The sequence below is a fragment of the Saccostrea cucullata genome, unplaced genomic scaffold, assembly GCF_032062105.1.
Source record: "Saccostrea cucullata isolate Sc308-1 unplaced genomic scaffold, CSIRO_AGI_Scuc_v1 ctg7471, whole genome shotgun sequence".
NCBI lineage: Eukaryota > Metazoa > Mollusca > Bivalvia > Ostreida > Ostreidae > Saccostrea > Saccostrea cuccullata.
This window is the reverse complement of record NW_026927728.1, coordinates 1-6,063: the sequence shown is the minus strand read 5'-3', so window position 1 is coordinate 6,063 and position 6,063 is coordinate 1. Positions and strand designations below refer to the sequence as shown.

The 6,063-nt window shown below is 32.8% G+C and overlaps 1 long non-coding RNA gene across 1 annotated transcript; it reads right to left on the bottom strand.

Annotated features, from left to right (window-relative positions):
• Positions 1–2,920: 2,920 nt before the first annotated feature.
• Positions 2,921–4,530, bottom strand: LOC134275351 (uncharacterized). Its single transcript, XR_009993800.1, has 3 exons — positions 4,438–4,530; positions 3,207–3,323; positions 2,921–3,008 (listed from the first exon to the last, which is right to left on the bottom strand). It is a non-coding gene; the product is annotated as an uncharacterized LOC134275351 (long non-coding RNA).
• Positions 4,531–6,063: the final 1,533 nt, after the last annotated feature.

Genomic DNA, 6,063 nt, shown 5'->3' with positions numbered 1-6,063 from the left:
GTTAGAATGAATAACAGATATTATATATCTAGTTCTAAATTCAGACAGATCATTTTATCTAAGTTAACACTACCTTTTAACCTTACTCCACATGGACCCTGTGCCAGTGGAACATTTGGAGCAATAGAATATGATAGTGCCCCCTGTTTTGTCAGTGACTTTTGACCTCCCTCTGGTTCCCCCTGGATAGACAGATGTCACTCATGGCCCCAGCCTCATATTGTTCATGATATAGTGAAAAATGGATGTCACTTTGTAGCAATTGGACATACCCTAGGTAATCATGAAGATCATGAATGGACAATTTCTTTCTCCCTAGCAGAACAAAAAATTGTGTTTGTAATGAACCACTGTCAATTCTTAGTTTATGGCTTACTCAAATTGATCTTAACAGAAATGATAAACATTGGAGTACAGCCAATTGTGCCTAACGTTAATTTAACATGAAAATAACGTTAATTTAACGTTAAATATTTAACGTTAGATTATCGTCATTTTTATACATGAATTTAACGTTGAAAAATTAACGTTAATAACGTTATTTTCATGTTAAATAAACGTTAAGCGTTAAATTAACGTTAATTAGTTCACACTAATTTAACGTTAAAATTCATGAAAATTGTGTGCATATTTTTGGAATTTTCCTTCCTATTCTTCCAGAAAAATTCATGTTCTTTCATCATAGCAGAAGCTTAGTACATGTAATTATAATTATTTCTCTAAAGGTACACCAGAAGCTCATCAATTTTGCACTTTTCCTTGTAGCACTGCAGAAAGCTAGGCTTGCATGTTGACTTCATCCCTGGTGTCACTTTCTTTTCAGTTTGAATATATCCAAAAGGATAAAGGGACCCATCAGTTCTTTCAACAAAATCTGTAAAATTCTGAGCATTGCCTCCGATTTGAAATTTTCTGAAGAAAAGAGAATAACACCTATTCATCCATTAATACTTTTAATCAGGCATATTCAATACAATGCTACAAATCTTCTTTCTTTTTCCAATCTGAAAAAGAAGAGAGGCAAACACATATATTATAATAAATTATATGAAAATAAAATACTTCAGCAATACATTAAAAACTCAAATTTGTCTAAAATATAATGAATGAAACAAGAGATCCATTGGCCACATTCCTCACCTGAGCACATTGGCTAGCTAAAACACAGATCAGTTAAGTATTGAGAAGCTTACTTTACACTTATTGGGGGAGTGGGATTTGGAATTTTCTATTACTTGAAAATGTCACTATTACAATACAGCATGCATATATTATTTTGCCCTACTTGAAAAGAAGATTTTTAAAGATTTTCCCAACACATTACCTGATCTCACATTGTGACCCCTCGCTAACCCCCAATCCATGGGGCATTATTTGAATAAATTTAAATTTTTACTACTTGCAGATCATGTCAATTTGACAAAACAATTTTTTTCTGTTCTGGAGAAGATTCTTTTTCCTATGTATTCTTATGCAAGTCTGTGATCCCTCATTGTGGCCACACCTTAACCCCGGGGGTCATGATTTGAACAAATTGAATCTACATTTAATATCTATGGATGCTTCCACATCACGTCATGAGATTAATCATTCCTATCCTAATGGTTCTGAAGAAGATTTTAAAAGGTTTTTCCTATGCATTCCTACGTAAAATTTTGGTCGGCCATTGTGACCCCATCCTACCCCCGGGGGATCATGATTTGATCGAACTTGAATCTACACTACCTGAGGATGATTCCGCATAAGTTCGGAGAAGATATTAAAAAGGTTTTTCCTATGCATTCCTATGTAAAACTTGGGATCAAATTTGAATCTACACTACAGGGGTCAAGAGGTCATAGATGTGCGTATTGATAAATGTTCAACGGAATTTCACAGTGACGTCACAAAGGGTCGACACGCATTCAGTGCCTTGCATACATGCCATTGGTTTTGAAAAATAATACATTTCGCATGTTAAAAGCCAAAAACAGCGTGATCAGGCAAATATAAAGTATGAATAAGTCACAAATGAAAATATAATTTATTAGGTATTATTTTAAAACATCCAACAGGCTATAAATACGGGTTGGTTCGAGATTAAATTCATTATAAACCCTACAGGTTTTATGGAATTTAATCTTGTAAGTCATGACCAACCGATATTTATGTCCGGATAGATGTTTAAAAATACCTTATTTCTTAAGTAAGACTGAAAGTCCATTGTGCCCCCCCCCCGGGGTTGAAGAGGCTTGAAAGTGCACTATCTGAGGATGCTTCCATTTAAGTTCCATCTTTTCATGCGCAGTGGTTCTTGAGAAGAAGTTGAAAATGTGAAAAGTTAACAGATGGACAGACAAACGCCGAACAAAATATGATCTGAAAAGTTCACTTGAGCTTTCGGCTCAGGTGAACTAAAAAGCTACTAGTATTTAAAAACTACATACTTCCATATATATTACTTTACAGTGAGACTGGCAAACAGACATTGCATGTTCAGTATACTTTCAAAAAAAATTAGGGGTGACATATTAAATGGTTTTAAATATTTGATATATGTGTTCAGAATAAATGCACTTTACCTGGTATTTTGAAGATTGCTTAAGGTCATGAAATATATTCTCTTTCTTGTGATTATCATGCTCATGTCAGCAAGACTTTATACTGAGTTAAACTACAATTATAAAAAAAATAATTAAAAATCATTTAATTGAAATTTAATATCTTCAACATATATGAAATTCATAGATAGAAACAAAATTTTATGTGCGGTGTCCGATTCAAAGCAAACTTGTAGTACAGTGAAAGCAATTTGGCTTTAAATTTGTCTCTTTAGCATAAACTCTAGATCAATTTATAACATTTTTCTTAATGAAAATTATGAATACACTATGTATATACTATTTTATAAATAACCTTTATTCCTGCATGGTATTCCTGAAATACATCAATTAAAGGAGGCACCAAGGAATGGTATATAGAGGCTGTAGTCTGCTCTTTTCTCCATGTCTTGCATACAAGTATCTTTTCTGTATTATGCAGTAAAAGAAAAAAATCTTGATTTAATAATGCTTATAAAATGTTTCTGAACAAAATATTGACAAGTGTCAAGTAGTGACAAGTAATTAACTGGTATTTTAAAAAATCAGTTGGGGTGTGTGAATGTAAATTTCACTGTCATTACATTTACTATGGGAATTGTTCACATTTTGTTCCACTTTCAATACCTGTTTTGAGTTCCACTGGCATTATAATTTACGCAGCTGGGTTCTTCCGAGTCTCGACGACAAAGTCCGATTTGATCCATTTCAGAAGTGCGAGTCAGATGTGATACCAAGTTCCAGCTGTTTAAAATACAATAAAAATAGATATCAAATCGGGTTTTTTTCTCGATAATGATGAAACCAAAAGATGAACTGTTAGAATCAGGGAAAACATCGTATTGCGTGTTTAACTTCAACTTATTGTTATTACCGTCTTCCTTGAAAGATGGTATTGTATAGTTAAGGTTTTTACAGTCTTTGGACTATGCACTTCCTCTCTTTTGTGATTGGTAGAAATTGCATGATGAGAAAATTTTCAATTATTTCATTGGTTGAAATGCTGTTCAAAGCAAGGGAGATAAATTTCTGATGATCTATTTTTCGTACGACTTAACAATTTTGCAAGATTTCCATCCTTTAAAAAAGGACAAAACGAACAACAAAATCAGCAGTAATTATTTCTTAATAACATGAAAATTTTTATAGCAATAAATAAAAAGGTCTCTTTAATTTCATTATAAATAAAATTGATAGTTATTGCTTGCAGGCTTGTCAATTTGTTATTATTCTATTCCCCTTTCTTGTTTGAATCAGCCAAGGTTTGCCGAAAGCTCTCGGCCAGTCAAAGTTTACGGAGATGATCGAGCCACAACCGTGGTAGGGCTAATGTCCGTATCAAGCTAATTTAGAAATACAAAATCAAGAAATTGAAAAAATATACGGCCTGTTAAGTGTAGATCTGTTTACTGTTTAAAATTATTGCTAAAAACGGTAAGCTTTTTTGAAAAGCTCTACTTGTTGTTAACATGTACACTATTTCTACTTTCACTTTCGAATTTTCTCCGCATCGCACGTAGGGATGCAGTACAGCTGTACCGGTAGGCTTCAGTGTTCAAACAAATTTAACCAACTGAACAATAAATAGACCTAATAAAAAAAAGTAATGCTGATATACAAATATCAAACACAGCAGAGATCTTGCACGTCGTCGTTCACAGCCTACGACACAATACCGTAGTGAAAAACCTATATATGATACTACAACGAATCGATTTACATACAGACACAGATAGCCTGCAAGAACTGTTGAATAACTATGCGTTATGTTGCTGTACATAAAGTTCAAACATTTAGGGACCTCTGAAATTATGAAACTCTCAAAAACGTAATATTACAAAGCCTACAAAATACTTACTTTTAACAGAGACTTGATAAATCCTTTTTCCTCTGTGTTTTCAATTTCTGTTACAGCCGATGACGTCAAACAAGACGTACAGTTTCGACCGATAAAAACAATACCGATTCTGAGAAAAGTTACGGACCATTTTTAACCGGAAAAAAAATCCAAAACCAAGTTGACATTTTGAAAGATAGACATAGAGCTTATAATTTAAGTATAGATAAATTAATTTTTTAAGAATGTATGAAAAAATGGACGAGGTGAAGAGGGTGCTAACAGTTAGAGCACCCCCTTTCCCAAACCCACACGTGTAACACACCCTACACAAACACAAAGGCACTTGTGTCGGAAATAAATTGTGTCGGAAATACTTTTGAACCTATGGTATAATACTAACACAACTTTTATCTTTATAATTTGGGGTTAAAAATTTATTTCCGACACAAGTGCCAATAACCCCCCCCCCACCGCCAACCCCCAAACCTCGGCGGTTTTGAGTATCCACATATGGACATCTTAATAATTAATTAAATGTCACTAAAATGATTGGCAAGTATTGTTTAAAGTTAGGTCTCAAATTTGAATAATAACATTAATCTCGTGTTATTCTAATTAACATGAAATTAACATTAACATGAAATTAACATTAACTAATTCTAGTTTTAAAGACAGAACCCAAGTTCACTTAAAATTCTAATGTTAATTTAATGTTAAAAATTAACATGAAATTAATGTTAAGTTAAATTAACGTTAAAAATTAACATAAAATTAATGTTAAGTTAAATTAACGTTAAAAATTAACATGAAATTAATGTTAAGTTAAATTAACGTTAAAAATTAACATGAAATTAAAAATTAAATTAACAAAAATTAACATGAAATTAATGTTAAGTTAAATTAACGTTTAAAATTAACGTTAATTCAATGTTAACTTTTTTAATGTTAACTTAACACGAAAGTAACATTAAACTAACATCAAGCTAACGTTAATTTAATGTTAATTGAGATTAACACTAAATTAACGTTAGGCACAATTGGCTGTGTAGGTGATGATGATAAATTACTGTGTTCCTATCACATGAAGACAGCAGTTTTCTGGGTGATTCAACAAAATATAATGCCTCAATTGTGTCCAGAAAATCTCCTGGGGGGGGGGGGGGGTTCTGGGTGTGTTTTAAACTCATCCTCAAATGGGTGTATGAGGAGGTCTGCCCTAACTTTTTCATTCCAGGCAACAAAATGTTTCTGAGTAAACTTCATGGCGTCAAAAACATCAATTATTTATAAGACTGTTAGAGTTGTATGAAAAGGGTTTAGAATTCCTGCTACATAGTCCCTCCATTAGATGTTGTATTATAGATGTCCTCTATAACCCCAGAAACTTCTGTACATATGATCATACTCTGATTTCTGAGGTTGAGTTTGAGAGCAATCTATTTGGTGAAATACTACATGTTTACATAATACATCACAAATTTGATATATATTTCTGTATTAGATATCTACATAAAATACAACAGATGGTAGGATCACCCATCCTGACACAGTATCAAGTCGTTTGGCTACAGAACATGACCGCTAGAATCCTTCAGAACACTGCCTTTATATTTCACATGGAAACTTACACACCTGACAACAAAC